Source organism: Neofelis nebulosa, chromosome 9, assembly GCF_028018385.1.
Source record: "Neofelis nebulosa isolate mNeoNeb1 chromosome 9, mNeoNeb1.pri, whole genome shotgun sequence".
Taxonomy (NCBI): Eukaryota; Metazoa; Chordata; class Mammalia; order Carnivora; family Felidae; genus Neofelis; species Neofelis nebulosa.
Genome location: NC_080790.1, coordinates 98,516,015 through 98,531,617, shown reverse-complemented (window position 1 = coordinate 98,531,617; position 15,603 = coordinate 98,516,015).

Genomic DNA, 15,603 nt, shown 5'->3' with positions numbered 1-15,603 from the left:
ATTTTTTTAAATTTTTTTCTTACTGTATGGTGTGCCCCATGCAATATTCGGGGCATACTTACATTAAATATTGCACGGGGGCATGCTTACACCAAAAATATTATTCATTGTCTATCTGAAATTCAAATTGAAGTGGGCACCCTGGGTTTTATTTGGCAACCCCAAAACTCACAAATAGACTGATCTCAACTGGCTAGGGCACCCTTAACTTCGATGTCTTGAGTTAAACTGAGTATCTCTGTGCTTAACTATGTCTCTGGTCTCACCCGGGTGTCTCTGGCCTTCTATCTGTAGCAGTGAAAGAAGTTCCACCTACCTGTAGGTGGAGGGAAAGGTGCGGAAATAGCTGAAAAGCGATGGAAAGAAAGGAGGGCGTCCAAGTTGGGAGCGATGCTGCCAGCTTCCCTGTGCCTGCTCCCTCGCCCACCCCAGGTCTCCCCCCCACCACCTCGTGCTGCACAAGACTGAGAAGAGCTCCGTCCCTGTGCAGGGTGAGAATTTGCCTTCCTTCTGTAAGCCAAGAAATCGGGGAGCTGCAGCACCCCAGCCCTGCAGCGGTGGGAAGAGGGCTCAACCACTCCCCCCTCACGCCGCCCCCCTACCCTCAGGACCACCCCTTCTCCATGTCCCTGCCCCCTCCCACCCAGTGCCCTACACTTTCCCCCAGTGCTGCCTCCATCCACCCTTCTGTCTCCCCACCTCCTGTTGCCCGCCCCCCCCTTCCCCGCCCCAGATCGGAAGCTGGAGGCAGAGGAGTGGTTAGACGGGTGCGTGCCCTGCGGCTACTCCCCTCTTCCAGGGGGACCCGGCTGCCGAGGGGCGGCGGGCAGGGCGCGGAGCGTGCAGCTGGAAACTCCAGCGGCTCAGCCTGCACCCGCGCGGCAGCCAAGGTCACGTTTACAGCCACGTCAAGGTGAGAAGAGCCCCAGCGGGGCTGCCAAGAACTGGGTGCGCTTCTGAGCTGCTGGCGTCGCGGGGACGTGGAAGGTGACCTGGCAGCGCTTGAAGCGGCACATCCTCGCGCCCAGACTTTCAGTCCCAGGAGCTGCCTGGAAGAAAATAATCCAGACCAAGAAAGAGGGATGTGTCCGGATATATTCACAGCAGCATAGGGAAAGGGTTCAAAAAAAAAAAAAAAAAAAAAAAATCTTGGTACATTGGCACAATGGAATTTTTAAAAATTTCTTCCAACGTTCATTAAGTGCTCACTAGGCAACAGGTGCCCTGACAGCTACTAGGTAAACCGAGGTAGGTCTACGTCGGTCCATCCCCCCACCCATTCTCCCCCGGTTCTCAGGCAAAATGATGGCACTTCGGAGCATGGACTCCCCAACCAGGTAACAGTGGGTTTGAACACGGGTGTGTCCCCTCATCTGTGGTGCCGCCTCGGGAAAGTGAGGAATCAATCAGGCAATGCACGTGAGGCCAGTGGCACGGTGCCTGGCAGGTCGCTAAAGCTCTCAACAGTTACAGCTGTTGTTGTTGCTTTTACTGCAGAAATGTGACCGGTGCCATAATAGAAGAATGTACAAACCATAATACAATCGTGGAGGAGGTCGTGCTAAGTCCTGTAATAAAAGAACACATAAGCTATTAGGGGTGCACAGACGAGAAGGCGCTAAGTGCCACAAAAGAAGTTATGTGCAAGCTCTGAGAACAGAGAATGTTGTGTCTCGTTCTGCCTGCAGACCCCCAAGGTGCTCGCTTAGCTGGGTCTTGAAGGATGTGTAGAGGTTTGCTGGATGGACAAGAGGGGAAAAGGCATTCCAGGTAGGTGCAAACACACAGGTGGGCCAGGAGGGGAGGAGAGAAGGGGCAGGGTGAATTATAGGAAGGACTTCTTCTAAGTGTCTTGTGGAGAATCAGAGTAGTGTCCGGGATTGCCACTCTTTACTTCTGCACACCTGTCCTCAGTCACAGGCTGGCCCACATGCTGTGACCATCTAGACCTTGGCTTGGCACACTTAAGACCCCGCCAGGGGCACCCTCCAGTCGTGGTGAGGCCCGCATCCTTTTGGTGACCTCCTCAGTCCATGTGGGATGCTTTGAGGCCAATATCAAAAAGGAAGGTTCCAAGTCTTTACCTTTTTCTTCCTGCAATGATTCTCAGCCTATTACAAATTTGCCCATACCTGTCACAGCAACCTTGGAGCTCTTTATATCAAGAGATGCTGGGAGGAATAGGGGTGAGCCATTGTTATGTCCACTGATGCAAATCCAAGTGAAAAACTTCCCAAGTTCTTGAAAGAAGGGGCTGTGGTGACCATATTAATAATACAAGCTAACAAATATGATAGCTTCCTCTCCCTCAAGCACTTTGCATACACCATTGCTACAAAATACTGTTCCTGTCCACTCATTTTAGATAATGAAGCTGAGTGAAAGTGATTTGCTCAAGGCCACCCAGCTAGTAATGGTGAATCTGAGATTCAAACCCAGGGCCACCTTACTCCAGAACTCATGCTGGTACCACTGGGCCATGCGATTTAAGAAGCTAAATAAGCCTAGCGAGGGTTTGGATCAAGAGTACAGAGAAGGCACAGTTCCTGATGTCATCATGTGGGAAAGGGGTTAGCTGGTGAGGCTGTCACAAGCCCATAAGGGGCCACAGCCACAGACCTGTCACACATTGAGCATCATCCAAGCACCAGACACTGCCCTGTGTCATATCTGTATCACTTACAATTCCAGCACAAAACCAAAGCCTCACGAGGTGTTTAAACCAAGGGAATTTAATATAGGGGATTTATTTTGCAGCTTTGACTTGCTTAAGAGCCAAATGGGCGGCAAGGTGACCCAGAGGTTAGTAACAGCAGGACATTGTTGCTGCCACCACTAGGGCCATGACAGGAAGGGACAAAAGGAGAAGGTAGGGTTACTGGAGCCCATAGTTTGGGCCACCCAGCAGGAGATGTAGCCACTGCCAGGGACACCACCAGATTTCTAACCCTGACAACTACCCCTCAAGGTACTTACCTTCACCCCATTTTAGAGATGAAGAAGCAAAAAACTGACCCAAGCAGAATGAAGCAACTTTTAGGTCAGTGAAACCCTTGTTGAAACCCAGGTCAGTATGTCTGTCTTCATAGCTCAGGTCAAACCAGTCACCTTAGGAACTTTGCAAACCATGATGAATTCAACAACAAAAGATGGCAGTTTAGGAGCTTCCAAAGCCTTGACCAGTGTGTGGGTCAGGGATCAAGGGCACTGGGGTGACAGTGTCACTCATGTCTGCTTCCCCTTCTGCCCACCAAGTCCCAGTTGTAGCTGGACAGGAAAGTCAGATGAAGCCACAGCCAGGACTCTGGTGTTGGGACTAAGGGTGATTTTTATCTTCTTCTTTGTGCTCTTCTATATTTTCCGATTCCTCAAGGGACATGCACATCTTCATCAATGGAAAGGACAGAAAATCTTCAGGCGGCACCAAACTGGTAGCAGGCTCCAGTTGAAGCCTTAAACAGGTAAAAAGTTTGGGGCAAAAGATGGTCATGGGAGGGCAGACTGCCCAGCACAGATGGCTTGTCACCATCCTGCAGCCTCCTCCCCTAGGAGGGGACAAAACCAGGAGCCAGTAACATGCCGCCGTCTAGACCGTTCTTCACAAACACACACACCACACTTACATATGTGACACACATAAATGTACATGCACGCACATGATCTTATATACACATGTGCATACATGCGTTTGCTCGCACATGCACACATAATACCCACACATGCATACACACACGTGTCCATGTACATATGCCAACCAGTAGTCTCTCGTATATCACACATGTACATGTATGCCCATCACACATGTATACACATCACACACCCATATGCTCATTCTGTTTCACTTTTAAACTGTGGTTGGCAAAATTTTCCCGGCACAACCATCTCACAAGGCTTCTCAGGATTCTTCCAAGCAGCTCCTGGTGACACGTCCCAGGAGTGGGGATGCCTTCACATTTCAGGCCCAGAACAGGTGCAATCTCAAGGATGGGCTCCAGAGAGCACTTCCCTCCGTGACCACGGCTGGAGTCTCTGCCTGTGCCCTTGAGCGTGGAGCAGCCCATCAGGACCTGGGTGCTCACACCCAGAAGGGCTGCCCTCGACCCCCGGCTTCCTAGGCAGCCCCACACTCTAAGGAGTGGCTAAAGTTTGAAGAGTCCACACTTGCCCAGGAGAAGCCTATGAGGCCAGACCCACCTGGGTCTACAGAAAGACCCTACGAGTCAGAACGCATGGGTCAAGGGTTTCAGTTTGCTCATCTGTAGTGGAAAGGGCTTCTCAGCTCTGACGCCCCAACACAGCATGCTCCTTGGGTACTTCATCAAGGGCTTGTAGCTCATGCTACAGGCTGGGCCTCCTGACTTACAGGCAGTGGGAGAAGGATTTAATTCAGAGGATGGAGCACACCCAAAGCTGCAGCTGCCATTATGTATTCCCCAGGCTCCCACAGTCACTGCCACTATAAATATGTATGTAGCTTACTCCACCAGAAAGCCCAGATGGCCTGGGGGCAGGACAGGGGGTGGGGAATCCCCCAAACAGGGCATTTACCCCTTCTGGCACCCCACAGGTTAACCACCACCAAGTGGCTTGCCAAAAACATCTGCCCACATGTTTCCTGGATGAAATATTGAGCGGCAAAGGGCCCAGGACGGGAAGGGACAGCTGCAAGGTAAGGGCCTCCAGGGTGATCTAGAACAGGAAGAGGGTGGCAGGCATTGCACCTGCAGGTGTTGGGACAGGGTCCCATGTGTGAGTCATGGGCCTGAAGCTCCTGAGCACCAAGGTGAGGGACCCACTCAGGGCGGGCTAAGATGCTCCTCTGTAGCAAGGTAACCTTCCAAAGGGGATTCCGGAGCAAAGATTGAATTTAGAAGTTTTGGTCCTTTAGACAAAGACCTTGTCCATTACGTTACAGGATGAGTGAGGACAGGAAATCAGCTTGAAATGACCTGAACTTGGCATCCCCTAGAAGTGGAGAATGAACCCCCTACAGTCTAAGGAGTAAGGAGTGGGCTCTGAGAGCCATGCTGGTTCTCCAAGGCCACGTTCCTCCCCACAGGGTAAAGAATCGGTGAGGCCAGGAGGACACATCCAGCTGGATGATCTCACATACCTCCTTCTCCTCAGGGAGCATCTGTAGGCCTGAGGAGTGGAATGTCTGCAAGATGTTTACCATGGTAGCTGCAGTAGTCAGGGTCCACTAGGAAAACAGAGCCCAGGCCAAGGGGTTTAATCGTGAATTAATACAGAGGTGCCTGAGTGGCTCAGTCAGTTAAGTGTCCAACTCTTGATTTCGGCTCAGGTCATGATCTCACGTTTCATGGGTTCGAGTCTCTCATTGGGCTCTGAGCTGACAGTGTGGAGCCTGCTTGGGATTCTGTCTCCCTCTCTCTGTGTACCTCCCCTGCTTGTTCTCTCTCCCAAAATGAATTAAAATAAACTTTTTAAAAAAGTGAATTAACACAAGAAAGGAGTTACAGGAGTGTCAGGTCAGGGTGGCTCAGTGAGTTGAGCCCCAGATTCGATTTTGGCTCAGATCATGATCTCCCAGGTTCATGGGATTGAGCCCCACATAGTGCGGAGCCTGCTTGGGATTCTCTCTCTCCCTCTTTCTCTGCCTCTCCCCTCTCTCCAAAATAAATAAATAAACTTAAAAAAAAAAAAAGGGTGTGTGGGGGGAGAGTTACAAAAGTGACAAAAGAGCTGAAAACCTAAACAGGGAAGGGCAAAGCAACCCAGAGATCAGAAGTAGCAAGAAAATGCTACTTTCCCAGGGCTCAAGGGACAAAGGAAGGGAGGGGATTATCAGAGGCTGGAACCATGACCTGCAGGAGCTGGAACCATATCCAGCAGGAGCTAGAACTGTGGAGAAAACACAGCCATTACTGGAGACACCCCCCGAAGCAGAGAGGGCTGAAGGGAGCTTTACCCCTCTCCCATCTTCCGACCACCAGTATCTCACCAGGACCTCCCATTGGCTGAACCTACAGGACATTGGGGTGCAAGGGAGCCTGGGAAATGTAGTCCACAGGGCCAGGCTTCTGCAACACAGAGCAGGAAAAGATAAGGAATGGATAGGGTGGCATATGGGAAAATGACAGGCTCTACTGCCTTCATTTTATGATGGGGGTGAAAAAGTCTCTCAGGCCTTACTTGAGGGCAGGAGATTGCCTCAGCTGACATCTTTGAGTCTCTTTTGAGCCATACAGCAACAGAGAGGGTAAGCAGGAGGGAGAATTGGAAGTCACTCAATCTGTGGCCTGGAGAACAAGGATATATGGACTCCTAACACTTGACGTTCCTTGCACAGTAGTTCTTGAATGGCCCTGCCATCAGGGCTGAAACTCTAGCTCCACATCAGCAGGAGTGGATAGCCAGCATTTGGGGCAAATAATGGCAGCAGTTGCTCTTGATGAAGAATCTATTAGTCTAGGTGCTAAGCTTCATGCCATAGGTGGATTATTTTGTTTAATTCTTTTTTTTTTTTATTAATGCTTTTTCTTTCTTTATTTCTTTTGAGAGAAAAAGACCAGGGGAGGGGCAGAGAGAGAGAGACAGAGAATCCCAAGCAGGCTCCATGCTGCCAGCACAGAACCTAATGTGTGTTCAAATGCGCAAACTGTGAGATCATAACCTAAGCTGAAATCAAGAGTTGGACGCTTAACCGACCGAGCCACGCAGGCACCCCTCCTTTTATTCTTTTAACAACCCTTTAAGATAAGCAACAAGGGTGTCCCCATAAAACGCTGAAAAAAATTATAGAAAAAAAATGTGTCCCAGGTGTCCACGAATAACTGAACAAAGTCAAAGTCCTGAAACTGAAAAATGAGAACATCCCAGAAGTTCTGAGTATGCAGTGTGGCTGCTTGAGACCAAATGAGACCTTCAGGTCAACATAGCTTTTTATTAAGTACAAAGAAAAAACTTAACTTCTGGGTATGTTCTTTTTTTCTTCTTTCTTTCTTTAAAAAAAAATTTTTTTTTTCATGTTTATTTATTTTTGAGAGAGACAGAGACAGAATGTGAGTGGGTTGGGTCAGAGAGAAGGAGACACAGAATCTGAAGCAGGCTCCAGGCTCCGAGCACAGAGCCCGACCTGGGGCTCGAACTCACAAGTTGTGAGTTCATGACCTGAGCTGAAGTTGGTTGCTCAACCAACTGAGCCACCCAGGCGCTCCATGGGTATGTTCTATACAATAAAGCATCCGTTGTCACTCTATATGTTTTCATTGAATAGTTAGTTAATATTGAATGTGATTCACCATTGGAAAAGTTTCACATGACATGATATAAAATATGGAGAAGGAAATGGAAAATATGGAGGAAGAAATGGAAGATCGGAGACAGGTAGAGTAACCTGCCCAGGTTGTCAGTGAGAGACATCATATCCCTCGGCGGAGTGATTGCTAATTAACTCTCTACCTATCATTGACATTTCCCCACCTGACCAGTCAGGTTCAAAGCTCCTGCTCCCTGAGCTGAGGTGGGTGGGGAAGGGGGACGATGTTGGATGTGTATGTTCTGGCAGCATCCTGAGCCAGATACAAACTGGGAGAGTGTGGTGACATCAACGCGCTCACGTCAGCACAAGAAGTATGCCGTGTGCTAACAAAACAGGGTGAGTATATACCTCCGGTGGTATAGTGAACAGTCAACTGTCAGAAACCTCTCCAGCTCTCCCTGGCTTTTCCCTTTAAACCAAGAAAAAGACCACCTCATAAAGGAACCGTGGAGCTCTCCAGTCTCCCTGGTTATACACAGGCCCAAGGTCACACAGCTGGGGAGAGGAAAACCACAGAACGCCACCGCACACAGCTGCAAATCTGTTTCAGGGCCTGCTTCCTCTCTCTTTCTCCAGAAAGCCTCTTTGCTACTACCGAGTTTTGACAGTCAAACCTAGAGGGCCCAGAGGGCAAGGTCTGGTTCTTCACATACTCCTTCGTAGGTTACAAGCAAGCTTTTACTTGTGAACTGAAAGTTTTCAGTTTAAAAAAGAAATCGATTAAGTTTTAAGACCTGGCTCTCTCCCTCCTCCCCACTCCAAATATGTGGATTTCTTCTTTTTCCACCTCCCCCAAAATATGTTTATATTCTATGGCCAGAAGACAGGAATTTGCGAGTGTCCCCATTCCTGGTGAGACATTTCCTGGGAAGAGCAGTGAAGTCTTCACTGCTCAGGGGGAAAAGGGCAGCTCCAGCCATGGGGCTGCATGGGCCAGGCAAAGTCAAAGCGGAGAAGGGCTCATCCCAGTTGGGGTCTGCGGTCTCCTGCTGTAGGCCTCTTTTCGGGCTCTCCCACCAGGGAGCTGTGGGACTCCTTCCCACAGCCTATAGGAATAGGCTGTGTTAGGGGAGGATTAATACTATTGATACTCTGCCACAACTCAGGTACCGCAGGGGTCAGTGGTGCTGATACCTAGAGTTCTGGCTCATAGCTAATGAGCTGTAGGGGACAGGAGACTAATTCTACCTCATTCAGAGATGGACAATCCAGCCGAGAGCTAAGCTACTTCTACTTTAAAAAAATTTTTGTTTAATTTTATTTTTTATTTTTTTAAAATTACATCCAAATTAGTCAGCGTATAGTGAAGCCATGATTTCAGGAGTAGATTCCTTAGGACCCCTTACCCATTTAACCCATCCCCCCTCCCACAACCCCTCCAGCAACCCTCAGTTTGTTCTCCATATTTATGAGTCTCTTCTGTTTTGTCCCCCTCCCTGTTTTTCTATTAATGTTGTTTCCCTTCCCTTATGTTCATCTGTTTTATCTCCTAAAGTCCTTATATGAGTGAAGTCATATGATTTTTGTCTTTCTCTGACTGACTAATTTCACTTAGCATAATACCCTCCAGTTCCATCCATGTAGTTGCAAATGGCAAGATTTCATTCTTTTGATTGCCGAGTAATACTCCATTGTGTATATATACCACATCTTCTTTATCCATTCATCCACCGATGGACATTTGGGCTCTTTCCATGCTTTGGCTATTGTTGATAGTTCTGCTATAAACATGGGGGTGCATGTGTCCCTTCAAAACAGCACAGCTATCCTGTGGATAAATGCCTAGTAGTGCAATTGCTGGGTCGTAGGGTAGTTCTATTTTTAGTTTTTTGAGGAACCTCCATACTGTTTTCCAGAGTGGCTACACCTGCCTACATTGCCACCAACAATGCAAAAGAGATCCTCTTTCTCCGCATCCTTGCCAGCATCTGTTGTTGCCTGAGTTGTTAATGTTAGCCACTCTGACAGGTGTGAGGTGGTATCTCATTGTGGTTTTGATTTGTATTTCCCTGATGATGAGTGATGTTGAGCATTTTTTCATGTGTCGGTTGGCCATCTGGGTGTCTTCCTTAAAGAAGTGTCTATTCATGTCTTTTGCCCATTTCTTCACTGGATTATTTGTTTTTTGGGTGTTGAGTTTGATAAGTTCTTTATAGATTTTGGATACTAATCCTTTATCTGATATGTCATTTGCAAATGTCTTCTCCCATTCTGTTGGTTGCCTTTTAGTTTTGCTGATTGTTTCCTTTGCTGTGCAGAAGGTTTTTATTTTGATGAGGTCCCAGTAGTTCATTTTTGCTTTTGTTTTTCTACTTATTAAAAATTTTTAATGTTTATTTTATTTTTGAGAGAGAAAGAGAGAGAGAGAGAGAGAGAGAGCACAAGCAGGGGAGGGATAGAGAAAGAGGGAGACACAGAATCCGAAGCAGGCTCCAGGCTCTGAGCTGTCAGCACAGAGCCCAGTGCAGGGCTCGAACCCACAAACTGTGAGATCATGACCTGAGCCGAAGTCAGATGCTTAAGCGACTTAGCCACCCAGGTGCCCCGAGCCAAGCTACTTCTGAACGCAAGCATGGTGCTCTGTTGGTTAGCTTTTGGTGGATAACAAACCACTCCAAAGCTTAGTGGTTTAAAACAACAACCATTATTCAGCTCATGAGTCTGCAGTTTAGCCATCTAGGCTGGGCTCAGCTGGCTGACACCTTTGGTCTCAGCTGGGCTTGTTCCTACACCTTTGGCCAGCTGCTGGGTTTGCTGAGCCTGGCTGATCAGGGATGGTTTGGCTGAGATGGTGGGTGTCTGCTCCATGTGACCTCTCGACTGCTCAGCAGAATAGCCTGGGCTTTATATGTGCTGGCTGGCAGGATCCCAAGACAAGAGAGGAGGTACTCAAGGCCTCTTGAGACCCAAGCTTAGAATCGTCAAAGTCATTTTCACCATATTCCAGTGGCTAAGTCAAGTCACTAGGATAGGCCTGAATCAAGGGTTAAGAAACTGGTGCTAGCTCTTGATGGTAGAAACTGCAAGGTCACATTGCAAAGGGGCCAAGATATAAGGAGGAGAGAAGGACTGTTACCTTGTTCACAAGTGATCCTCCCCCCAGGAATTCATTCTACATTCTTTTGGAACAGAGTAGGTGCTCCAGAAGAAAGCAAAACAAAACAAAACAAAAACAAAACATGTACTGAATAGAACAGTCCATCCAAGCAAGGATTCTGTGGCATCAGCCTTGGGTGCACCTGCTGAGTGCAAGCCTTAAGTTTCAGCAGTGGGGCACCCTCCAGCAGTGGTGAGCTCATACCCATGAAGACTGGTTCACCACAGCCAACTGCTAGATATTTAGAAACATGAGCCCATTGTGAAACAATCATAGCTTGAAGTTGGCCATAATGGGAGTATTTCGACAGCACAGGAATAGGTACGCCCCACAAATCGGAGCACTATTCCTCCCAGGGAGCTGCCATATCTACACCAAACAAACCCACTCTCTTCCGATCTCATGAGTCAGGTGGGTGGATACGCAGCAAAGGAGGATTAGAACACACGAGTCAGCATGCAATGAGCGCCGTACAGGAAGCAAACTGAGAGGCTGGGGTCTTGGAGCGGAAGGGACTCAGAGTCCCCCGGGGAGGTGGAGACTAGGTTTGGCTTCAGCCAAGCCCTGCTCTCAGCTTCTCTCTGTCTGGCCTAGGAAGTGAGGTCTCTCTTCTTCCCGGGCTTGGTGGGTGGGAAGGCTGTGGTGGGGACAAGGCCCTAAGGGCCCGGCCTTGTGGAGTTTGGTTCTACGTGGGCAGCTGTGCTGAACCTTGATCACTTCAGTCTAGTTTGTCAGAGGTAGCCATTTCAAACAAAGCGTCCGTGGGGACGCCTGGCCCCAGCCTCCAGCCTCTAGTCTGCCCACCTTCACCCACAGCCTATGCCCCCGTGAGAGGACTAGACCAGACACATCTGTCTGGAAAGGACTCTTTGGGAAACAGTCCCATCTCCTCGATGGTCAAGGGGCAAGGCAGTCTGGTTGAGACAAGGTCCCGGTACAAGCAGGGAGCAGGTTGGGGTGAGAGGTCTGCTGCGTCAGCGATCCAAGCAAATATTTGGCAGATCGATGCTCAAGGTTGACCTTGACAGTTCACCACCTGGGATGTCAGAAAGTGGCTTCCACAGACTCTCCCCCACACTTCCCTTCACCGCGGTCTTCACCGCCTTCAGGGACAGGCTTCTCTGGCGTGGGCCAGGGGCTCGCCCACCATCCCCGCCCCGAGCCTAGCGCGCCCTGCTTTGCCCACCTAACCCTGGTAGTCCCAGGACCAGTCATCTCCCCCAGCACCAGCGGCCAGAAGAGACCAGCATCTGGCGCCAGGCTGTGTCCTTCCCAGTGAAAGGCCCACTCACCTGCTCTCCCCTAAGCTGCCCAGCCACACAGCCCTGACTGTCCTCCTTCTGGTGAGGACATCCCTCTCCCAGGCCCCCCCACCCCCGAGGGAAAGAGACTTGGAGGGAGCTGGACCCACATCCCCACTGCAGCTGGAGAGGGTGTCCTGCGCTTCCTCAGAAAGCTGCTGAGTGTTGCCTGGAGCCCAGAGCCAAGAGCGCAGCACTGCCTCTCAGAGCGCTTTGTTCCACTTACTGGAGGGCTAAAAATACACTGCGCTGCCAAAGGCAGCCCTCCAGAGCCCAGAGGAGCCGGCAGTGGGGACTAGGTATCCTGGCACCTGGCACAATTAGAAGGAGAAACACAGGCGCTCCTTCAGCGCAGAATCCGCTGGTCCCCTGACCCCCACCCCCGCGCTCCCTTTGTCTCCAAGACTCTCCCTTCTGTTTCTTCTTCTTGGACATGTGGGCTTCCCTGCACCCCTGCTCCACCCCTCCTTCCTTTCTCTTTCCCCAGCCTGGACCACCTTCATCCCTGGTCGGAGCCCGGGGCTGCCTACCTGACTGTGCTTTTACACGTGTCAAAACAGCAGCTCTCCTGCAAAATACCCCAGAAGCTTCAAATTCCTCTAGCAAAGCCACAATTAGCAGGAAGGCTTAAAATGAAAATCTCCTTAGCAGGCGATAACCCAGTGGCTTAAATTCAAGAAACATGTATTGACACCAGGCTTCAATTGGTCTTAATCTTCCCAGGACCTCGAGCCTCTTTGAGAATTGAGTGGAAGCAATGGGCCCAGAAAAATTGCTTAATAAGCAGCATTCTTGAAGCAATTTTAGGGGATGTATGCATGGCACAGGCCCTATCCAGGACCACCACCCCCCAACACGCATCCCCAAGTGAGGAACCCTTGAATGACTGGAAGCCAGGCACTGAGCTAGACCCTGAGCTGGAAAGAGAAGAGAGGGGACTGACATGCAGGCATATAGCAGCCAACCCCGTGCTTGTTGAGAGAGGCAAGATTGGGGAGTGGGGAGGAGGGCCAGGGTGTCACAAGAGTGTGAAGGAGAAGAGGGTACGTCTGAAGGGGGTTTTGAAGGACAAACAAGATTTTTCCAGAGAGAAAATGTAGGATTAGAGATTTGTGGACAGAATTTGTGTTCTCAGCAGGGCATGCAAAGGAAAACGTGTCTGAAAGCTGGGACGGCCTGAGGACTGGTATAGGCTATGCAGGGCGAGTGTATCGGTTTTCTGTGGCTGTGTAACAAACCACCACACATTCGGAGGCTTAAGACAACACACACTAATTATCCTACAGTGGGTCAGGAGAGAGCACAGCTCTGCTGGGTTCTTTGCTCACTAGCTGCAAAAGGTGTCAGCTGGGGCTGTGATCCCATCTGAAGCTTAATGAGGGGATAAATGTGCTTCCCAGTTTACGCAGGCGGTTGGCAGAACTCATTTCCCTGCAAGTGCAGGACTGAGAGTGTCAGCTTCCTCCTGACCGGAGGCTGGAGGCTGCCTTCAGCAACTTGAGGCCTCCTGCAGTTTCCAGAGGCTGCCCCAGGTTCCTCAACCCCATAGCCCAGTTCACAGCATGGCTCTTGGCTTTTTCAAGGCCAGCGGGAGAATTTCTCTCGATAAAGTCAGCTAAGACAGACTCCTCTATAACATAACCTACTGAAGGCAGTGACACCCCCCTCGCCTTTGCCACATTCTATTGGCTAGCGGCAAGTCACAGGTTCTACGGGCACTTAAGGGGAGAAGATTATACAGGGAGGAACAGAAAGAGTGCAGAGCATGGGGCCATCTTCGAATTCTGCCTATGACAGTATGACTTAGCTGGAAAGAGGGTTGGAGTCCAATGGTGAAGCTCCTTGCAGACTATAGTTAGGAGTAAGAACTTTATTCTGTGAGCTGTAGGAAGCCACTGAAAGGGGTAGAGAAGGAAGGGTAAGAGCAGAGAGGCAAAGAGGCCACTGCCCTTTTGGAAGGTAATTGCCATGCTTCAGGGGAAAAGAATGAGGGGCTGTGGCCATGGGGATAAAGAAGAAAGACCCAATATCCACCTGGCTGGCTCTCATTTCCTTATGGTTTCTATTCAAACGTCACCTGACTGGTAAGGCTGTCCCTGTCTACCTAACATAAAAGAACTATCTTCCCTCCTCCTCCCACCCCTCGCCTAGCTCTGTTGTCTCACAGCATCTACCACCATTTGTCTATGAACCTGTTTGTTGTCTTTCTCTCCCTTGTAGATTCTAAGACTCTGTTGGACTTACTGCTATATCTCCAGCCACTAGAATAGTGCCTGGGGTATAGCGCATACTCAATTAGTATTTCCTAACTAAAAGAATGAATGAATGAACAGGGGCAGCCGGGTGGCTCGGTTGGTTGAACATCCGGTTCTTGATTTGGGCTCAGGTCATGATGTCGAGGTTCATGGGATCAAGCCCCATGTTGGGCTCTGTGCTGACAGCGTGAAGCCTGCTTAGGATTCTTTCCTTCTCTCTCTCTCTCTCTCTGCCCCTCCCCCAGCTTGTGTTCTCCCCCCGACCCCTTCAAAATAAATAAACTTGAAAAAAAAAAAAAAAAGGGATGAATGAACAAACAAATGAATGTGTCCAAGAGATCTTCTGGGAATAGAGTTGCTAACCTGTTGGTACCAGAAGAAGGATGCATTTGTGATGCTTTAAGAGTTCCACCTTGCCAGACTGGGTGGTGGCACTCGGTGACATGGGAATGAATAGCCCCAAATGAGAAGGAGACACTGAGTTTAACTTTGGTCTAGGGGACCCCAGGTGGTTGTGAGGTCAGGCAGGTTGGGATATGGGGTGGAAAGTTGGAAACGTGAGATTCAGAGCTCGTGAGGGTAGGTAGGAAACAAGAGAAATAGGGCCTGTAGTCAGTGGTAATAGTGGATAGAAGAGGTTAAAAGAGAGAAGAGAACCAACTAGGAAGAAGGGGTCAGACTGAGAGGTAGGAGAAGATGTGGGGGTGCCACAAGGAGAATTCCAAGAAGGAAGGCAGGTCACATTCACAGAGGCCGAGCGAACAAGATGAAAACTGACAGGATTTGGTGATGACCACATGAGAGCAATCTCAGAGGGGTGCAGTTTCCAGGTCAATGGGAGGCTGAGGAGGGTCAATCGCTCCTTCAAGAAGGAGCATGGGGGTAATTCAGAGAGTGCATTTGATGGTGAGGAAGGGGGGAGGAAGAGGAGAAAAAAGGGATGGGTACAAGAATGGATGGAGGATATTCTGGGATGGACAAAAGTTGCTGGCCTGAAAGCTCAGACTTAGCAAACTCACCCTGAATATTCTATTCCCTGCTTTGCCCCAACTCTCCCATCAGCAAGAGAGGGGGCAGGCACAAGAGGAGCTGCGGAAGGAAGAGACTTGGGAAGAGAACACATTTGGGACTCTTGAACCTGCCCCCAACCTTGGGCTTGTCCCAACTGTTGAGAGAAGCTTTAAAGGGAAGGCTAAGTGGGAACTAAGGCAGCTGGGAGGGCTTCTGGATGGCGCACAGAGCACCCCGCTCTCCCCTTTTCTCTAAGATTGGAACTCAGTGCAGCCTTGTCATAGATGGCATTTTCCAAAAACAGCTGCAGCACTGTCTCCCACCACACATGCTCGTCTCCAGGGTGGCTTCGACGCTCTCTCCGTGAGAGGTGGGGTCTGTATCCCTTCACCTTGAACCCGGTGGGCCTTTATGACCTCTCAACTAGTAGAGTCTGGCAGAAATGAGGTTGGGTGACCTCATCCTCACGGTTGGGCCTCACAGTTGAACAGGGCCACGCGGCTCTCCCAGGTTTCTCTCTCTTGGGACACGTGTCTTTGAAGCCCTGAGCCACGGTATAGTACATCCAGTTATCCTAAAGCCACCACAAAGAGGTACCCCCAGCCCAGCCTCAGCTGAGCTCTCAGGCCACACTTCTCACTATGATGACTCTTGACT